At 31.1% G+C, this 23,399-nt stretch overlaps 1 long non-coding RNA gene across 1 annotated transcript; it reads right to left on the bottom strand.

The window, feature by feature from the left end:
* Positions 1–7,273: 7,273 nt before the first annotated feature.
* LOC146997677 (uncharacterized) lies at positions 7,274–15,201 on the bottom strand. The gene is made up of 4 exons (XR_015040771.1): positions 14,916–15,201; positions 13,949–14,058; positions 10,643–10,910; positions 7,274–7,726 (listed from the first exon to the last, which is right to left on the bottom strand). It is a non-coding gene; the product is annotated as an uncharacterized LOC146997677 (long non-coding RNA).
* Positions 15,202–23,399: the final 8,198 nt, after the last annotated feature.

Genomic DNA, 23,399 nt, shown 5'->3' with positions numbered 1-23,399 from the left:
TTTGCTTCAAATGCAGCTATTGGAACAAATATTTAACACCTAATCCCAAAATTTACAGGAACTTCTGACATTGCAACCTACCTGCAAATTTTTGAAAGACAATGTGAGAAAGTTAATATAAAACAAATAGATTACATCACTCATCTCCTACCTCTTCTGCCTATAGACATTTCGCAAATTATTTTAAGAGAACCAAAAGACAAATTAGAAGATTATTCTTACATCAAGAAGATTCTGCTACAAAGATTCAAATTAAATGCTGAATCATTTCGAATTAAACTTACTACACACCAAAAACACCCTGGGTCTTTATGGAAAGATTTTACTTACGAATTAAACAATTATCTGGAAGAGTGGCTCCATAGTCTCGATGTTACAGACTTTGAATCACTCAAAGACTTGGTCCTGACGGATCAGCTTAAAAGAAGAGTCAGTAGTGACGTTAAGGAGCATTTTATTGATACTTGGGGAAAAATAAAGAGTTCATCTGAATTAGTACAGAAATTGGATGATTATGAAGCTGTACGTGTTAAAAATACGAACTATAAAACTGAACTTCCTGGCAGGCGGAACTATTGTTACAAACCGACTAATCCATCCAAACACAAAGTAGAAAATCGAACAAGTGACATACAGGGAACTCATAAAACCTTTTCAAATCGTGTTCAGCAACAAACAGAGGAAAAGCGACCTCTTTTAACATGCTATGGGTGCGGAAAAACTGGTTTTATCAAGTCTAAATGTCCAGACTGCAACCCCCCAAAGACTTCAAATTCATCAAATTTTGGCACTATCCAAATCCGATCCTGTTTATCTTCCACTCGGACTGCTGTATTTCCAATTAGTATTGGTGGTGTTTCCGGTACAGCTTTCGCCGACGCTGGTGCTAGTCACTCAATTGCAAGTGAATCCCTCTATCATATTCTGCAGAAACAAGATGCAGTATTTGAAAAGACAACACTAGAGGTGTCTTTCGCTGATGGTTTGGTATCTGAAAAAGAGGTACTTCGCACCGAACAAATTATTCTTCTCGAAGGCAGAGAGTTCAAAACTCCGCTCCTTGTATTGCCTGATGCCAAAAATAACTCGACTCTGTTAGGAATTGACTTTCTTCAAAAAGCTAAAATTGTTTTAAATCTTGCTGAAAATAAGTGGAACTTTTCTGATGAACCTCGAAGAAAATATAGCTTCGTGAAACCTCATCAATCCCAAGTACTGGAAGAAACCCCAGTTGTTGTAAACAACTGCCGACTACGAGAAAATGAAGGACAGCAATTAACTACAGCCCAACGGCTTGCAACTGATGCATTGCTTAACAAATATCACATTGTCTTCAAAGTAGGGGGAGAAGCCACTAATCAAAAGCCATCTGGCTTACTTCAAACTCCAGTCTATGCTCAACGTTTTGAGACCTTGTCAATTGATCTTTTCGGTCCCCTTCCTGAAACACCGTCTGGTGAAAAATGGATTTTTATTGTGCAGGACTGTGCTACAAAGTGGACAGAACTATTTGCTTGAAAGGAAACCACGGCCAGAGAATGTGCCACTATTCTTTTGGAGGAAGTCGCCCTTCGATTTGGGTTACCCAGGAAAATAATAAGTGATAATGGTACCCAGTTTACTAGTGCTGTTATGCAACAACTATGCTATATCTTGAACATTGATCAAAGTCTTACTCCTGTCTATCACCCACAATCTAACCCAGTTGAAATGAAGAATAGAGATCTGAAACCACGTTTAGCAATACTTGTTGGTAACGACCATCAGTCATGGAAGGATAAACTGCCATTAATAAGGTTTGCTTTGAATACAGCCAAATGTGATTCAACTGGACATTCTGCTGCTTTTCTTCAATTTGCACAAGAGTTACGAACCTTAGATGATGTAAAGCATGATATAAAAGCCGTAATTGAGAACGATAATTTTGTTCCCGAAATTACTCCATATTTGAAACGTTTTGCAAGAAATGTACAACAGGTACGAGAAAGAGTCGAATTGCATCAAGATAAACAGAAACGTTATGCTGACAGAAAACGAAGAGAAACACCGAAATTCGTTCCTGGAGATAAAGTTTGGGTCACCCTCCACCCAATCAGCAAAGGTCCACTGAAGAAAACTGCTAAATTCATGCCGAAGAGAGATGGTCCTTATGTGATAGTGACTACAAGATCTCCAACCACTTATGATATTGCCGATCCTCATGAACCAGACAAAATTCTCGGCAAGTATCATGTTTCAGCCTTGAATCCATATCAAGATCTAAATAAGTTTCAAAACTCAGCTCGTGTAACTCCAGTGGTTCCCTTAAAGAAAAGAGGACGCCCGAAACGTGTAATACCACCCGAATCTGCACCTGTTGCACAAGGTGCAGGTGACGCTAAATTTCCTGCTTGTCAAACTGGAGCCCATTCATCTGATTCTCCGCCCGCTGCACAAAGTAGACAAAGGTCAGTTCCTGACTTCTTGCCGAGACGTCTACGAAGTCAAAGGGGGAGGATGTAACAGATCTATTTAAGTGTAATTGAACTATTTTATTCATGTCATGAACTGTAACCGAACTATTTTATTTAAACGCCATCTCGTGGAGATATGAAAAAACGTCAGTCGACCTCCAGCCGCCATGATGATAGATTACTATGTTATGTTATTCTCACTGTTTGATGTTCCATTTGGTATATGTTTCATTTTTATGTAAATTTCTTTTGTTTGTAACCGTTCCTGTGTGCTCGGTTAATAAATCCTTTTAAAGCTAGCCGGCATTAGTGTCTATTGAGGAACGGCTACATCACAACGTATATTAAAATATAACACGGCACATAAATTAACATTAAAAGCGCTGGTTAATATGTATGAAAATAATTCTGAGTAAAATTAATTTAAAAATAAAAATCAGTAATGTTGTATAGTTCCAGCATTGGTAAGTAAATAATCGCCTTCAGTTCAGTAGACAGAGAACAGATAGTCCAGAAGGTTTAACTACCCTTTATTGCTCGAAATGAAGTTAACAGACGGTCCTCTCTCAGGACGTACAAAAAGCCTCTACTTAGGCTTGAACTCAAATACTAAGAAATAAAACTTAACTAAACTTAAATAAAATGATACAGCCGAAGCTATCAAAATTCTACAGGAGTTGGCCCCTTAACGCTAACTAAACGGCGAAGCTATCAAGGGCCTGAAATCCCAATGATAGGATTAATTTCAGAGCCACAAATAATAAAGTTCTCAAACTTTTGTTCCGGAAAGAAATTATATCTTTGTCTGTGAAAGTTTATCCTTTCTTCTGCTGCATGATGGAAATGCTAGTGGGAATGGATGACAAGGATGCTGAAAGAATTACAAAGGCGAATTTTGGTAAAATTTTGTATTAAGTAATAATTTTGGTAAAATTCACTAATCTTAAAGAATTGTATACATAATTCTGTAAATACAAAGCTATTATTAATTTTCAACCTTCGAATTATGTATATGATGCTGCAAACAATTTATATCATCAGCAATATTAAACTAAAGTTCCAGATTTCATTTCACTGAAAGATATACTTTGGTCCGACTGCTGAAGCGTGGCATCATTACAGTTGAATGTCCGGGCAGAATTTTTTGCTCTATCCCAGAGTATTTCACATCTAATTCTATTGCAGTTTTAAGCAACAGCATTTCTAGTCATATAAAAATCCATGAGACAGCAGAAAATAAAACTATCAATGTGTGAGATTGCACCACGGTAATTGTGGAAGAGAATAAAGTTCAGTTAAAGTAGCGTGAGGATCTGCTGAAAATTTCGAAACATACTCGAAAGCAGAAAATCGTGATTGAAATATGCATGTGGAGAAGAACGAAAGGAATTTCAGACACATGCAAAATTTGAAAAGGGAGAGTTGAAAAATATGTATAGAACGGGAAATACACAAGTTTTAAATCAAATTTAATTTAATTAAAAATTTAGTACACTAAATTGAAAAGAAACTGCTATAGAAGAAGATAACGAATAGGCATGATAAATAATACATTTCAAGTAATTAATCAAAATTTAGCTGTAACTTAAGGAATTAGGTGAGGCGAAATAGTAAAGCTATGAATTTTCTACGATTTACTCTGTTTCTGGTATCATATTGTAGTACAGAAACTGTTTCATTATCGAATTTTCAGAGGGTTTAAAATACGTTTTACAACACATTTGGTCATAAATGCCTGCATAAGCTTGACCCTAATTAATTCCTTTAGTACATTATGGTTCCCAATAAACTATCTACCTATGATTAGCACTCTGAAGGCGTGCAAGTTTGTCAATGTGCTCTTTAATTGCATAATCAGCTTAAGTAATAATGGGAGACAACATGGTCTTGTAGATGAGTAATTAATTGTACATAGAAAGAAATGAAATTCGAGAAGTTTAAAGGCTGAATTATATTTAATAATCATTTTCTTATTGCACCAAGACATTTGAGAGTAAAAAAATTCAATTAAACATCACATCAATAAATAGAATAAAAATTCGACCCCACTTTTCACTGCGCTTTTAGAGAAAATTATTTAATCAATTTGCAGAAATAATGAAACATTTCTCATTTATTCTCTTTAACAGTAATTAGTAAATTTATTCCCATTAATTCGTGTTTATCTATCACAGCTTCTTCTAGAAGATACACAACCTAAGAAATTCATTACCTAATTTTTAATAAAACATTTGATTTAATACAATTATAAATATATATTTGATTATATCTGAACACATCATGTTATGAATTCCTAAAGATGAAGGTTTTTTTTTTTTTTTTTTTTTTTAAGGTAAAGGACTCAGTGAATTAATCATTTTTTTTAAAATCACAACAAAAACACTCTATAACATAAAAAGCAACATACCAAGAAGCAGTTATCCGATTGGAACGAAATTGCATATGCCCTATCTCACGATAGAATATGCAAATGATTTACTTTTGGTGGCCAAATACTGACTACCGACATGTAACCCAGGCAGCATGCATTCGTAAAATTGCACAAGAAAAATACGTGCAATTTACGAATGGCCTTTCGCATAAAAAACGTTCAAGTTAAACGTAAAAATATCATAAAAAAAAGTGTCCAGTGGCAATTACTAGATATTTACGTATATTTTTACGTTATACTATACGTAACTTTTACTTCAAATTTAGGTATATTTACGCGAAAGACTGCTGTTCATTCACAACTTTTACATATAATATACGTAAATTTCTGGGATTTCCGTATATTTTTAGTAAAAATTTACGTAAATCTCCCCGATTTTTTACTGTATATAAACGTATATATTAGGTAGAAATTACGGTAGATATTCCCCGTATTTTACGGTACAAAAACGTACATATTTGATAGTAACTGACCTAAATCTTCCCTATGTTTTCTTTGCATATGCGAATGACTGGTAAAAATTTAATCTGAGGTCTTCTTCGCTTTACTGTGTATAAATGCACATTTTTGGTAAAAAATTTGCATAAATCTCCAATTACCTTTTTACTGCATTTTTCGTAAAATGTACTTATTTTAATCGCATACATTTTATATATATCTACGCAAAAACTTTCTGCATGCTATGATTAAAAGGTAAAATGTCGTTTTTATATCAAATTCTTACATATCTGCCTTTTAACGTATGTAATGTAATGTAATGTAGCAATATGGAATACATATAACTGGAAAATTTAAATGCACTAGTAAATGAAAAAAAAAAAAAAAATTCTATTCAAAAATTACGTAACATTTAAAGGCTGAAAATCACTTTTAATATTTCATTTCAAAGTGAGTACAAAATATGCAATAAATTTTGTAAACATCAGTTCTACGTTTTAAATCAATTAATGCTATCGTTCATTTACAGTTTTGTTTACTAAATTCATTTCATAAATTTAAATTTAGTAAACAACTGTAGCAAACAGTTGTTTACTAAATTCATTATTGCTAAATAACACTTTAAATAAATTATTTGCTTTTCCGAAGGACATTTTTTTATGCCATGAAAATGGAAAATGAACGATAGCATTAATTGATTTAAAACATAGAATTCAGGTTTACAAAATTTATTGCATATTTTGTAGTCACTTTGAAATGAAATATTAAAAGTGATTTTCAGCCTTTAAGTGTTACGTAATTTTTAATAGAAATTAATTTTTTTGCATTTAAATTTTCCAGTTATAATTCCATATTGCTGCTAAAAGGTGGATATGTAAAAATTTGATATCAAATTAACATTTTATCTTTTAATCATAATATGCAGAACATTTTTGCATAGATTTATATAAAAAATATGAGATTAAAATAAGCACATTTTACGAAAAATGCAGTAAAAAGGTAACTGGAGATTTATGCAAATTTTTTACCAAAAATGTGCACTTATACACAGTAAAGAGGAGAAGGCATTGGACTAAATTTTTACCAAAGTCATTTGCATATGCAAAGAAAACATAGGGAAGATTTAGGTCAATTATTATCAAATATATAAGTTTTTGTACCGTAAAATATGGGGGATATCTACGTTAATTTCTATCTAAAGTACAATATAGTTCATTACCAAATTCAGTAAACGACTGCAGCGCAAAAGAAAACACCATACATTTAGATTATTTGAATGAGTGTGCTAAATTTTAAAATTGTTAAATATAAACCAGGAGGGATATTGTAGAAAACTTACCTTTTCCAATAGTTACAAAGTTTACTTTTTGTTTATTTTCCTTGAAGATGAACGTTTAATGTCACAAATATTGCATTTATATCTTCAGATAATACACAAATATATATATATATTTATTTATTAAAATTAAGTTTATCAAAAACATGTTAAAGAAAATATTATTAATTTGCATGTAAGTTAATTGAGTAACTTCTGTTTTAAAAATCTGTTTTAGTTGCACACATAATTATGATATGTAAAAATTTTACATTTATCAATCAATCTTGCAATGTATTGTAATCTATTATTGTTGTCTTTCTCAGTTTAAAATCTTATAAATATATTAGATCAGTACTAAAAGTTCACCACTACAAAGGAAATGCTTTAGAGGCATTTTTAGAAAATTCCCTTTTACAATGTAACTGTTAATTTCATAAATAAGTTCATAAAATTATGCAAATTCAAAATTACCTAAATATGTTCTTTATTTTATCTTATATACCAGATAAAATTTTAAAAAGTTAATTTGTTTAGGAATATTGAAGTTTTTAAATATTTATGTCATGTGACTTTTTCTGCAACATCATTATAAATGTACATGTTGATGTGGACATACCAATTATTTTTTTCATCAAATAGCTTTATGGTATTAAATGATTTAAAAGGAGGCAACTGGACAAGCAATTAGAAGTTGGCTAATTTTTTATTAATTTGTTGTCAAATGCTGTGCATTTTAGATTATGCTCATATGATGACAAAAATTATTATGAACATATCCCACATAAATTAACAAGTATCAAATTTCAAGTTGTTTGAAGTATTATGAACTGTAATACTTGCAAAAGAAATACACATGAAATTAATTTAAGAATTAGGTTTATTTTACAGGTATTCGAAAACTGCAATTATTATTAAACAATAAAAACTAACATTAAATCTGAAGAGCATAATTTTTTTTCAATAATAAAATCCAACATAGATTTCATTCAGCTTCGCCATATTTGTTCTATATTTCGCTGTCTTTAATATACTGCTCGATTTTTGTAAAAGTGAATTCTTTATCTCCCAATGTTTTGAGAACAGCTCCTAAACAAGAAAAAGAAAAATTTGTAATAATTTCATGCTTCAGATGTTTTCAGTTTTTAAATATAGTTGAAATATAAAAAGATGCATATAAAATGTACTGAGTATTTCATATTTAAAAATTTACATTTCAGTAATTAAAAATTTAAGTTCATACAACAACACAGTAAACTTCAATTATATATACCTTACACAATGCCTATAATTTCAAGTAAAAAATACCTAAAGATTTGTTTAGAACTGCAAAGTTAAGAAAGTCTTTAATGGTTATGTTTGTATTTAAGCACACAAGAAAAAACTTAATTTTGTATTAATTATATTGCATTAGCCTTTACAATTTTACTCCTACACATAGTAAAGAACATATAGTACTTTTCCATTTTGCCCGTGCAAGTGATAAAGTCGCCCAAAATGGTACAACCGATGCCAAAAAGAATATCCTTGCTGATAACCTTTTACGTTTCATTTTCAAAACAAGTTGCAGCTATTTCTATCAGATTGAATGTTTCTTTTCGCTTTCTTACAGATAACTTTTTCTTAAATAAAGAGTAAGCAGAAAACTAATCACAACACCATATACATATACTTCATAAAAATATGTTTATGCATTAACAGGCTATTTTACACATTTCAATAAACCAGAAACCAATACACAATCAAAAGTATTATCAGTAAATTCCTCCAGAATCAGAACACAAAACTTTAATTATGATAACAGTGCCATCTCAGTTTGCAATATAAAATATTTTAAGTCTACATTCATGTGCATTCTAAGCAAACAGAAAGCTAAATAACAATAAAACTATAAATACCATAAAAAAGTTAAAAGCCACGTTATTTTAAAATATATACTCTCATATAAAAGCCACAGAATATTTTTACCAATATTAATATGGTATAAATCATTAATAAATCTTCTAAAAACAGCCCAAAAATTTCTGAATTTGATACCCAAAACATAATTCTACGTAACTGTTAATGTATGCATTTGCTTGCACATACTTAAAATGAATTATACACACAAAAACTTAACATATTATCTTTAATAAATTCTTAATTAGCAGGATGACTCAATTAAGGCAAAATATGAAAGAAATCTACCTAATGGAATAGTTGTGAAAGATATATTTAAAAAAAAAAAAGCTAATACTGTTTACCTTACACATGGCAGAAATTGAGTAAACTGTATACAGCTGGATTATTTATTAGGAATAGAAGTTAGATCAAAGTACCAGTTCTGGAAGGCTTTTACCATTTGGGTTCAAAGAAGCATCTCAATTTAAAAAAGAATAAAAGCTAATAGAATTTTATAACTTTTACAATCTAGTACAAACAATAGACACATAAACAACACTAAATGCCATTATTTACTTGCATATTTTCCTTCTTTGTGTACTTTACTCCTTAATTTTTCAGGATAAATTTAGAAACAAACTTAAGGTAAAAATGTATACTGGTAAAAAAGATATTGCTGAAACTGATAAGTCCTTTGAATTACCGTATTTATGTGAATCTAATGCGCCATCGAATCTAATGCGCATCCCCATTTTAAAACTTTAAATAATAAAACAATTTTTTGTCCGCGAATGTAATGCGCATCAATGGTATGAGGAATTTATTGAATCTTATTTTATACAACAATGGATTTGTATATAAACTATCAATCAATGGTATGATAATTTTATTTAAATTGAGATACCATATTTTATACAACAATAGATTTATACATAAAGTAGCAGAACATAGAATTAACCTATTAGTGGGCTATTGTTATGTGAAACAATCATTGTTAATTACCACTACTGTATATACGGTACATATCGTAAAGTATGAACATGAAATAAATCGTAACATTTCTATCTAGCTAACAGTTTCTACAATCAGTGATTAATAGTAAACGTCTTTATTCACTATTTTGATGATAACTTCCTTAGTCCCCTTCTACGTAATGGTGTAGTTAGGAGGCATATCAAACCAAATTGGCGTCTCGTCAGCATTGCCAATCTGCCCCATTGAAAAATTCTTTTCCTTCCGAAGTGTGATGACATACCGCTAAAATGTTAGTAGTTTTCCCTCAAAATCTACAGGAAGCTTTTGGCATATTGTTGTACGGCGTCTTAGAGATAAGCCCATCCGCTTCATCAACCGATCCACCCATCCACGGCTAGCTTTAAACTCTGGTTTCGGTATTCCAAGAACTTCAGCCTCCTCTTTTGCTTTATTTCTTATAGTGTCGCTAGTCACAAGTTGTCCATTCTTCCTCCTTTCACGTACAAATTCCAAACTTTTTCTTCAATTTTAGGGTGTCTTCCTTTGCGAGGGCCAGTGAATTTCTTTCTACTAGTTTTAGTTGCAAACAGTGCCAATTTCTGTTGCCGCCACAAGCGAACATTGCTCTCAGCTACGTTTAACTCTCTCCCAGCCTTTCTATTGCCATTTCTTTCAGGATAAAGAATTACTTTACGTTTGAAAGTAGCGTCATATGACATTCTTCTCTGCTTGCCCTCCATTTCGTGACTACGTACTCTGCAGTTTGTATCCTCTATGCAATAATGTGTCAACCATAAATGTAACGGTAAATGTAGTCGAGAAATACAGTAATCCATTGTTACGATTTAAATTTGGTTGACGTCATCGGCGAACTTTGCACTCGAATCTAATGCGCCATCGAATCTAATGCGCACCCCAATTTTGAGTACTACATTTGGCCAAAAACGATGCGCATTAGATTCACGTAAATACGGTATATACTATAATCAAAGAGGGATGGAATATGTGACTAAATATGGTAAATCAGATTACAATAACATCAAACAAATAACATGAAAAACTGAAAAAAGAAATTTTATTTGAAATTATTTTTTAACTCATGGAAAGACAGACAGTATTTCCAACTTATTAAATTCAATTACACCTTACCTTTGTCAAACCAATATTGGTACTTTTCCATTTTGCCCGTGCAAGTGATAAAGTCGCCCAAAATGGTACAACCGATGCCAAAAAGAATATCCTTGCTGATAACCTTTTACGTTTCATTTTCAAAACAAGTTGCAGCTATTTCTATCAGATTGAATGTTTCTTTTAATACTGGGATACAATTACACAGAATTTTTACCAGATAGTTCAATTTTATGTCCTAAGGCCATTCGAAGTAATTAAATCAATTAGGATGCAATCACACACTCACCTGAAAATATAGAAAAAGCAAAGTGAAGGGTTAAATTCATCAATTCTAATGAGAATGCACTAGCGAAGTAAAGCACTGCGGTTTTACATAATTTCTGAGTAAGCTATTCATACGAAATGAAATAATTCTTGCATTTAAACTTGTATTCCAAATTAAGATTTAACTTGAAATTAATGTAGATAATTACTGAGAGAATTAGCGTAGTTTAACATGAGATGAGATCACTTGGGGTCACATGATATGAAAGGGCGAATCAGAATGCTGTACCATGAAAGCATAGTAAATTCTTAAATTAATCTCTTTTTACAAATACAAATTAATGTCTTTCTAAAAATTTATTGTCTTTATTTATTATCATTTTAAAAAATTTTAAACGATATTAAAATGTTTATGCCTTTAAAATAAAAAATTCTTAGAACTAACATTTGTTAAAATTTTTTATGTGTATACTGTGTGTTGTCGCCAATAAAGTCTGCTTGGCAAGATTTGCGCCAGCGAAACAGAAAAGTACCCTAATATTTTGCATTTTTTTATAATTTTCATAAATTTACTAATTTTGGGAGGCTTGCTAGCACAGTGGCTAGTGTGTCACGCAGCAGCACCAGAGGTCCGGCGTTTGATTCCCAGGCTGGGCAAGGTTGAAACAGCCTTTCATCCCTTGAGTGGGTCGATAAAATTAGTACCAAGTTTCATTGGGGACTAAATACTGGGGGGGGGGGGCCTGGAACAAGCTGACCACTTATGCACAAACACCACAGAGCTCACCGTCTAGAAAGCAGATATCAAGGCATTGCCAGCCATGGCTGTCTAATGGCTGTTTGTGCCATCCAGTTTAGTTTTAAGTTTTACTATTTTAGTAAGATAAAAATACATCTGTAACAGGTTTGGTTTAGGTTATTTGATTACTACAAAGCACAATAGTGCTATCTGCCTAAGGTGAGGAATGCCTTCGTGAAGGACTTTCTAAGGGAAACTGGCTCGTATACATGTTACACATGGGGAAAACCACGGAAACGGCCATGCAGCCAGACCATTCACGGGATTCGAATGTTGAAACGAACTACCAGTGTTCAGCGACTTTACCCCTCGGCCGCTAGTGGGCCTCTTTTGCACAGGACCTGTGTGTGCAGGATCACCTTCGAAATTAAGAGAGTTGTATTTAAAATTGGTGCTAAACTAAAGCTGCTTTCTTGTGTAATTTTATACTATTGAAAATACCGGTAATTGTCAAAATTATTCGTATTCAATATGTGTAAGATTATTAATGAGCTGCCAAACCGCAAGTTAATCATGTAATATACTACATTCAACATTATTATTTTTCTTTTTGAATGTCAGGTTTTTATTATTTCTGCCATTATATCTGAAACAAGACATAAAGATGGAGTTAATGTAGAATAGAAAATTATCTTGCAACATATCCAATACGACTTAGTAGCAGTACTTCATTCTCTAGAAAAACATTTTAAATTATTATACTTAAACAAAAAATTCATATTTGTTACAGCAAAACATCATTAACACAATAAACCAGAGTTGAATGCAAATCTAGTTTAACTCCATTCTTGAAAACTAGTTTATTACTTTCAATTTAATTTAAAAATAATAAAAAAATAAGGTACGTATTATGATGACTACCTAGATATCTCTTCCAAATTGGCAATCCTTCTAGGTTATACAAGTTAACCCTAACATAGGTTATAGAGAGCACTAAGATAGAGAGTATTAATCCCACACTAGGGACTCTAACATTTGGTGGGAACAGTCTGAAAAGTGAAACGGATATTTATAGTGAAGTAACACAAAACAAAAACAATAGTCCTTAAGGGACAAAGCCCATTTGGACTAATAAATAAATTAACAACTTTTAGCTATTTTTTCTTCTTGTAAAAAATAGACATACAGAATATTTTTAGAAAATAACAGTTCTTTAAGCATGCATTTTCCACATATTTAACACAATAATTCATTCTAGCTCTGTTGCAATACTGGCAAAGGTACTCCTCTGTTATTAGGACGGGATTCAGAAATGTACAATGAAACCTCGAGATACGAGGAAAGTATAAGCAAAATACGAGCACTGACTTGAGTAACGAGCAATGAGCCAGGCTGTTGGTATGGGTGGCACCATTTCCCTATCCGGCTCAACTCAGGGAATCCCCTCGTCAGATTACTCAATGTTCTTTTATACACGTGTTTGTGCACTTGTAAGTTAATAATTGTTTTGATATTTAACGCGAAAATAATTATTTCAAGATGCCTCGCAAGAAGATTGTTGGATATGTAAGCATGTGTATATGCATGTGTGCACATATATGTGTATGAGTATACATACATACACAAAGAATATACACATGCACACACGAGCACCTACATTTAAAAAACACAAAGATTTTTTGCATGCATACAGACACACATTTCTGAATCTGGTCCTGATAACAGAAGAATACCTACATGAATCATAGGATTTACATTAATCAGTTTTATTAGAATTCTTAAATGCAGAGAATTTCATCTTCACTATCCGAAAATTCAGTTTCATTTCCAGCTGAAACTTTATCAGGACAATCTCATTTATATTATTTCCCTCTAACAACTGAACATTTTTAAAACCTTTTCTATTCCATGGAAAACTAATGCTACATTAAACATATATTTTCTAAATCTGAAAATTTTAAGTTAGCTTAGAAACTGTAATCATTCTTAAAAATATTTGATTTATGCAGATGTTAGATCAATAAAATTACTCTCCTGTCAAAAAGTAATATGGCATTGAACATCATGATTTTACACATCAAGATATACTGAGTGAAAATTCCTGAAATATTTTATTTCTTGGTATCTCACTGTGCAAGAATTTTATAAATAAGACTACCTCCCTTTAACAAAAAAAAAAAAAAAAAAAGTTTAGTAAATACTATGAAGAACATTGGTTACATTATTTACAGTTCATAATTAATAGAAAATAAATCATTTCTTAGCTTATCAGAATTTATTTTTAACACATTTATAAACAGAACTAATTTAAACAAACATACCATTATGATTTCAATAACTATGAAATAGAAAATCCAAATCTGTGTCTTTGATGGTCTAGTAGATTGGTCATCTCGTTTACTACAATTCAGCAGGGTGCCGACTCCCCAAACTGTAATATATATATATATATATATATATAATTTATAAGGGAAAAAGCAACAAAAATATAAACAATTTTTTGGTTTTATATAAGCATTTCTGCACATTTACATTCTACACATTATTTTTTTAACTTTCTCGTTATATCAAAATACATGATTTAGTAAAATATTATTCAAATAAGTTAAGGTATTTCAGATCAAATACTAATTTTTCAATAAATTTTTTCATGCAAGTCTAATAATCGACATAACTATCAAGTTTTAACTTCGAAAATTATTTTTTAGAGAAACCAGAGGCTGCAGTAAATAGTAATAAATTTATTCAAAACTGAAAGTAAAGCCTTCTTTATTTTCTTTCTTTAACTATGGCAGATCTTTTAAAACGACAAAATCAAACAAAAAAAAATGCATTCATGAAATTACTTTAAGAAAACTTGATATATTTCAGTAATTACAAGTGCATGAAAATTCAGTATATATAAAATAAAATGAACAAAGATTTGGAACAAAGTACCTGTGTTTCTATCACATAAAATTTCCTGTTTTAATAGCACAATATCTTTGAGTTAAAGATTACATATTAAAGCAAATTTATAAAACTAAATTCAAAAATAAGAAATTAAATTATTTTTAGGGAAAACACTAAGCAAATAAAAAATTTTGAAAATAAATGAAAGCTACATGCTTTATTTTTTGGCATAAAGTAGATAATATTTCCAGAACAGATTTCTGAACAATTAATCATGTTAATATTGCCTTTTTTTCCCCATTAAAAGCTATTTCCTGCTTAATTACATATGCTTTAAGATAATTATTAAAACGTTTTAGTAAAAATAATATAACTATAAAAAGGTGAGACACATACAAATAGTACGAAACAGACTAGTGCAAAATTTTTTCAATTTATTGATTTGGTATTCTCTGTCATTAACAGTACCAAATCCTGAAAACGAATCATTAGGCACGTACACAAAAGAACAACACATGGAAAATCACATTTTCTACACAGACGCTATTTATAAAATTTTATGTAGGTGAAGAATGTACGAGTATTAAACACTGTAATTAGTAACATCGATGGATTCAGTCACAAACGCCAATTCACGAACAGAAAGTATTCTTTGCGACTTTACCATTCTTTTCGACCGCCATTGCTGACTTCACAAATATCCCGCCACAACCGGAAGTAGAAAGTGTCTGCTTTGCCATTGGTCAGTGAACAAGAATTGCAACGCTTTTTTTTTTTTTCTTTATAATTAAACATATTAAGAAAGCCTCTAAATTATCATATGAAATAAACTTACTTTTGCATTATATAAATTTATATTCACAGCATCTCTGTATTAAAGGAATAATTCAATTTTTCTACGAAAAATAGAAATGTCTGTGTATGCGCATGCTCAGTGTATAATCGTAAATCCGGTTAATTTTTATAAGTTAGCGTAAAATTAACTATGTAAATTTTGAGTTCATTTAACTGGACCCTTGTACTTATTCTGTAGGTCTCCATATTAAGAATGTCATTAACTGTTTCAGGAAAAATATAAAATATAGTATAATTATTTATTTATATTATTTATTTTTTCCTCATATAAAAATTATTAAAATCGCTATATCATTTTTCCCGTACATTAAACAAAATTAAAAAATTTTAGCCTCATGTGATTTTTATAACAAAGATTAAGGGAACTGAAATATATGTAAAATATCAGGATTCAGCTTGCAATTTCGTAAACATTTTCGAGCATCTTCTGCTCTATTTATTATTCTATTCCTCGACATGAAAGATTTGCTAGTCTTATTCCAATTTAATTGCCCACATTTGCTAAATAAAATAAGGTGAGTATTGTACCAAACTCAGTAAGTACACAAATTTAATATACAGCTTATTCCAGTTAAATGGGTAATAGGATTTTCATAAAAGAAATTAAATTTTGTAAATTAATGTAAGTGTTGATATGAATAAAAATAACAAATTTGATATAAGAAAATAAATAAGTTATTTTGAAGATCTTTAAATTAAGAAAATATGATTTTTTGCAAAAATACACATAAAGATTTAGCTCACATGTTAAAATTCATAGAAAAATTTTAGCCTCATATATAAATGCCCCGTTTTTCATGTTCATGGAAAAGGAAAACAAAGTGAAATGCCAGAAATACACTAAATATTTTGAATTAATAAACTTCATTTTCAATCTTTTTAGACTTTGTATAATATCCGTAAAAGTGACGAATGAAATATACAATAAAGGCAGTAGTTTCTTTCAGAACATTCGGATTCGTATAATATGTGTAAAAGTGACGAATAAAATATACCATTACGGCGGTAGTTTTTTTCAGTACATTCGGATTCGTATAATTTTCGTAAAAATAATGTGTGGAAAATAATGATCAAGAGTCAACAGTAACTTCAGCCTTTTTCATTCGTATAAATTTCGTAAAAGTAACGTGCAAAAAATACCATACCCTTATTTCACCAAAATTTTATACGTATATTTTTGCAGACGTTCTGCCTGGGAAGCGGCCGACAACCAACCATCTACTACAATGACCAGGCGAACGGGGGCTGAGGTCACGAAGTCCAATGCGCCGATTGCCCCACACCGCTGTACACCACCAGGCACATTTGTAGGTGTGCTACACACATTTACGGACTGGAGTAGAATTGTTTTCAACAATGAGTCTTGCTTCGAAATGAGCCTCAATGACCAGCGAAGACGTGTCCAGGGGATGCCCAGAAGAGCGATGGGAGAGTCCTTACTTACCCCGACAACCGGTATGTTACGCAGCGACATTTCATTTGATAACTCAACCGCTTTGGTTGTCATCCGTCACACCCTTATAGTACGGCGGTATGTCGACGAAATGCTACGTGTTGTCCCCATGGTACGCCCCCATGCTGTCTTCCTTTCAGGGGCCTGGATCTTGGATCATTTCTATACTTTTAGCTTCAGCTACTAAGAGCTCTTACCAGTAAATAATCTCCGCATGCCTTTCTGCTGCTTGTCTTTGTTGTTCTCCAACAATTCCTTAGCCGGCGCGATAGCCCCGTTCACATGCAACGCTCCTTCGCACAGCTACCGTTAGCAAGAGGAGAAAAAAGAGACATGAAAGAGTTTTGTCTTTAGGACCCGTTCAGAAGACCACCGTCTTCCTACCCTTTACACCTCCTCCGTGAACAATCACGTCTCCGAATTGGCAGATTTCTAATACTGTTTACATATTTTTAACGTTGTTTACTGTTGTTACTTTTGTAATCTGTACTTTCGCAACTGGTACCTGAACTTTAGATTTTTTTCAAATTTAAAGTTGAAACGATTTTTTGCAAATATTAACAAATAAACTGAGAATCTCAGAATATTATACTTTGCACCATAACACACTGTGGAGGGAAAAAAATTAAATGAAATTTTTAGCGTAATTTTTTTTAAAAATATTTTGGGAGAATTTTTGAAAATCGTTCATATTTTTAGACTTTTTGACGCCCATTAATTTTAAAATTTTATATCTAAAAATATATCGGTTACAAACTTCCGATATTTTCACAGCTTATAAAACAAACTTTTCGCATTTAAAAAAATGATAAAGGAAATTAATTGGAGGAATTTTTTACTTTTTTGAAAGATATGCAATGAAGCAGAATGGGAAATATTGGTTCTTCTTGGGTATCAATTCGAAACATCGGTTTCAAAGTATTAATCTCATTATACCACACTATTTTTATGGCATTATTTATGCTATATAAGTTGTTATTGTTGCCAGTTGTTAGTTCAGCGTGAGATTGGAGATATTTCTGAGTTAACTTTCTCTTAAGATGCGTTTTGCATTCCGTTGTGTTTAACGTTCTTATTAGATTGAAGCATAACTACTGATTATACTTAGTGATATTCTACACACTTGTACGAGTATTTCTGTGGAAAATTTCAGAGTTTTGAAGTGTTTCTGTTTATAAAATAAATTTAATTAAGCTATCATCGGATTTGAGTCCAATGACAATCATTTACGAACTATTATCAATCTATTACAAACCTGTACACACGCAACAATATTATAATTAATCAATGTATTAAAATTGTTTTGAACGTGTTTTACAAAACAAAAGCAGTAAAGGAAAATTCTGCTTGCGTTTTATGAGTTTGCAATTTTTCTGGCCACATAAGGTTTTAAAAAAAGGTTTGTAATTTATGTTTATATTTACCAATTGAATAAATAGCCCTAGGTTTGATTTATATATATATATGTTTATTGAAATTCAGTAATAAAATTTTAAAGATTTGAAATGATTAATTGTCTGTTTAGACAGTTTGTATTCTTTAAACTGCAAATGCAAATTGAGAAACCTTTTGCATTTTTTTCAATAAATCCTTTTACTTAAACTCCTAAAACATATACAGGTATGGACTAAATTTTTTATTATTTTTACTGCTTATTTAAAATCATAAACTTTATAGAAACAAGGATGGGTTTTGCAAAATACTGAAAGGAAAAATTATTTGAAATGAAAATGTTACTGAGATCATATTTGTTTTAAAGATTTTAGATAAAATTGTATTTTTATTTTTTTCTCAGAAACTAATTCATTAATTGCAAAATCATTCCTTGACGTTATTAAGAACACTCTAATAAATACAATAAAAAAACTTGGGGGGGGAGACATTGAAAATTGTAGGAGAAGAAAGACATTTTAATTGTAAAATTTTTCTTCAAAAATTTAAATTAAAAACATTACTAGCAAAAACTTTTTTTCATCTCAAAATTTTTTTGTCTCGCAAAACTATTTAATAATATTCATAAAAAGTAGATGAAAATGCTTAATTTTTTTTAAAAAAATCATTCATAAGGTACCCAGTCCCTTGTCGCGTTGAAGCCGATAAGCATTTGTCTTAACTTTAGTTTTAATTTGAACGATATTTCTGGAACACCTAGCATCAGATAACCTTGTCTGTATTTGTCTATAATTTCCGTATCTTGTACAGCTCTATCTAATTTTTGGGAGGATGCTATCACATCCCCAGACATCTATCAGCGCGATTGTTTCGCTGACAGTCCAGCGAGCAGTAACTAAAATTAAGTGAACCGCGCAGTATAGTACGGGAAATCTCCCCATTTGCCCTGCTCCCGAGAGGTAAGGAACATTCAACCAAGTTCTACCTCCAATTCGGCGAGGCAATTAATGCTTGTCCCATATGAACGGGACACGTTGGAAGAACCGGTTTTCGCTACCGGTCGAATCTGCTCTTGTGAACGGGGCTTAACAGAGTACGAATAGGGCTCTGATGATCGGGCTTCTACGACCAGTGATGCCAGTTCGTGCGATTTTTTGCAAATTTGCTACTTTTGACAAACCTCTGTGACTAAATTACTGTGCAAGCGATTTTGAGAAATTTGTGCTACTCTGTCATTTCCTCATGCTATTTTTTGCAACTTTAAGAATATTTAATAGATCGTGAAATGCTTATACGTTAAAATAATGTATCTCCTAAACTAATTTGTAATAAATAAAAGTTACTTAAATAGAAGTTGGCGTCTGACAATCTTGAGATCATAGAGCAGGTTCAAACAGTTTTCAGCGCCAGTGCTGCTGTTTTCATGGCTTTATTGATTAATTTGTTTAGTCTTTAAAATTTGCCGATAAACAATGCAACTGTAGTAAGGGTATTTTCAAAAGTCACAATGACCAAAACCAATGTGTTTTTGCCTTTTCTGTAAAGGACATTTTTTTTTCAACTTATGGAGCAAACAGTGTTTTGTATTGCTAGGAGAATTCTATAAAGCAGGGTTTCTTAAACTGTGGGTCACGACCCCCGTAACCTGAAGCAGGGGGTCGCCAAAAATTTTAGCAGTTTTGATATTTCTTTAACTTATTATAATAATTTTACAATTACCAAATATTTTTACACAATGTACATGAAAAAAAAATACAAATAAGGCAATACAGACAAGGAAAAAACGAAAACGTTTAGATGCATTCTTTTTATAATATAAACGTTCATTTTCCTTGCTTTAACATGACGCTGTCATTTCGTCTGTTAATTATTTAAAATTTTCACATTGTTTTATGTCTTAAAATTAGAAATTAAAGTTAATGACCTACTACTGCAACAGTATATTACAGTACAAGTAAAACATTTGACAGTTTCACTCACGCGTGTGTCGGATTTGCGGAATCATTATGGAGTCCCACAAAATTTTTGTAAAAAAGTTTAAGAAACCATGCTCTAAAGCAATAGTAAAGAAAAAAAAATATTGTAAAAAAGTATAAAACAGAGATATGCACCGTAATACCTTAATTGATGATTTTATTACTTAACAAATATTTTTTAAGCCAGTTTTTCCCACAATCTATGGGATAATGAAAAGATTTGTAGCTCGAACTCCATAAAGTGGGTACTCAAATAGAGAAAGAAATTAAATTCATTTTCTTGACTGTAATATTTTTCAGAACTAAACAATCGAGGTGACTTAAAAGTCAAAGTAAAATCTGTTTTCTAATTAAAATCAAAAAGAAATTTTATAATGAAAGAACGGGGATTTTATTAATCCCCGTTCTTTCATAGTCATAATCTGATATAAGTCAAACATAGACATAGGGGATAGTCGTAATCTGATAAAGTCAAACAAGCAGAAAGGAAAATTCATTAATAGTTAAGCATCAATACAATTAAGTTAATTAACTGCATTATAGTTAAAGCAAAAAATAATGAACTAGGAAAATGAAAGGCTAACTTAAATAAATTAATACAAGCGCTAACAATTCAAACATGAGGAAGCACTTAACAATGCATATGAAAAAATTAATTTAAAAATAAAAAACTGAATTAACTGATAATTAATTAAAAGAAAGACTGAATGTTTAAACAATGGATAATTAGCAACATATTTTTTTTAATTTTCGTCAAAACTGAGATAAAAACTACAGTCTGTAACTTACGCAAACAGTGCAGACTGAATTAGCGACGACGTCAGAGGTCATGTGAACATACGAATTGAAAAATTTCTAGCAACACTGTCTCTGACCGTTCCTGAATCGCATCGATCTAATTCTCCAATTGAAACATGTGTATCTCAAACAATCTCGCAGGAGGACAAAATAGAGTTGGCGGCTGCCAACTCTACAAGTCAATGACCAGCCGGATGACAATTTGCATCAGAGTAGAGAGTTGGGCCAACTCATTTTTTGTAGCTGTAATTTTTTTAACAAAACATTCAATTCCTATAATACTGTTAGCGTTTTGTTTTCAATGCATGTGCATCACATCCACCAATTTTCGTCCCTTTCGGATGACTCCTTGGTGCATCGCTTTTTATATTATACAGTGTACATTAAACACCAGGAATATGCTTCTTAAAAAGGGTAATATCAATAACATAACTGGAAAAAAAACTTAATTTTGATCAGTTTTATCCATTTTCTTCCCACTTCCTCAAAAACAAAGACGAAGCAGTTTTTTTCTCTTTTAGGATTTCAATGTATCAGCTGCTAATACAGAGGTTACAAAATTCTCCAAATTACAGATTATTTCACAATAGTCTCACCTCAAATATGAGAAATTATATTAACCACCAAAATGCCATACAATACTATGAGCAACAGTTATAGGATTTATAATCGTTAACACTAAAAATAATATGTCAAAACAATACGCTCTTCTCTTGGTAGAAATAAGTATGCATTAATCGGCAGCAATCACGTTCTAATGTTACTTGTATTGCAATCTATTAAAGCAGTATCGATGTATTTATAATATCTAAATTAAATCTCTCTGACTGAAAATCCACAATTTTAACAAGTAATATGTTAGATGCAAAGTCTTTGCTAAATTTCACAGTCAGACACTAGGCCTTGTTTCAGTGAGTTTGAGTCTTTACAAGGCAGTAGTCCAGAAGGCAAAGCAATTTTAGTTTCAAAGCACTTAATATCTGTGTGGAATATAAGACAGAATTTTATTCTTTATAGTTGAAAACTTGCCAGTTTTAAGTCATTAGGTCTAAAGAATGTTTTGAAGTAAATATTATTTTAAATATTGACAGTCTCAAAGCTATATCCATAAAAGTCACAGTTCACAGTTGGTACTATATATTAATAGTTCTATTAAATCAACAAGGACTCCACTATTTTATTTTATGGATTTTGCCATTGCATTTCAATACAACCATGAATAAAATACTTCAAAACCGTTTTTCTTTTAAAAAAAGAAAAAGAATGACTGAATAAATTAAGAAAATTCTTTGAGATTTTTAATCAATATAATGGATCAAAAAAGATGAGCTAGATTTCTAGTTTCTGTAAATAATACAGTTCTTTTTTTTTTTTTTTTTTTTTTTTTTTTTTAAGAAGTAATTTTTAGTTTAACTGCTTGAATTAACAAGGCAGCATTATTTACAAGTTAACTTTGAGATGAAATGTCACTCAAACTTTTATTTATAATTCTTTGATAATACAGAGGAGGGGGGAAATATAGAACAGAATGCAACAACTCATTGACATACCATCAAAAAATAAACATTTAGGATTACAATCTAACAATTCAAAGAGTTCATAATTAATTTTTCAAAATGTGTAGCAAAATTAAAAATCATAAAACTAAACGGGGGAAAAAAAAAAATCAATCTGATTTTCAAATACAAATTCCAGTTAAGATTGAAACAAATTTAAACTAAACAACAATGAAACACTGAATAATTTAGAATGTTGTCCCAAATGCGGTCAAAAAGGAGAGAATTGAATTAATGGCGAAGAGAAGAGTAAACAGGTGTGTTAGAGGTCATAAGGGGAGATATATTGCAAAACAAAGATGTTTTTAAGTCTCGTTCAGTATCAATATACTAAACAGTTTAATAATATTCGTAAGCACTTTTTGGATTAGTAATAACATATTATCTACTCAATAACTGCAAATTAATCCTTTCCTAGTTTACTTACTTACTGCGAATTTTTCTTTTCCTAGTTCATTTACTCACTGAACTTCGTATGTTAGTCTGAACATCGATGAACAATATTTCTGTGACATGGAGAGCTTTCTGACTGTACAATCTACTTTACATTTAGCAAGCTTGTACAGAATAAATTTATTCACTATTCTATGTAATTTCTGCAATATTCTGTAATGCTTAATACTTTTGAAAATTAAAATTAAAATTTTATTTTATTTAAGATATATTCTTGTTTATTCACAAATATTTGTATTTTCTGTTTTTCTAAGAACTGAAACATTTAATTAGATTCTGATACTTTGTTTTCATAAGATAAAATACAAGCCCTTTATTAAAATTTTCATAGATCGCTGCAGCTTACACAGCTAGCCAATTCACCCGATTTGAAACTGGGAGTGAATTACCAAGCTGA

This window comes from Stegodyphus dumicola, chromosome 4 (genome assembly GCF_044657685.1).
Source record: "Stegodyphus dumicola isolate Sdum_Otavi_A_Nest chromosome 4, ASM4465768v1".
In the NCBI taxonomy this organism is placed as follows: Eukaryota; Metazoa; Arthropoda; class Arachnida; order Araneae; family Eresidae; genus Stegodyphus; species Stegodyphus dumicola.
Note: the sequence above shows the minus strand (reverse complement) of the source record. Positions and strands in the feature narration are given on the sequence as shown.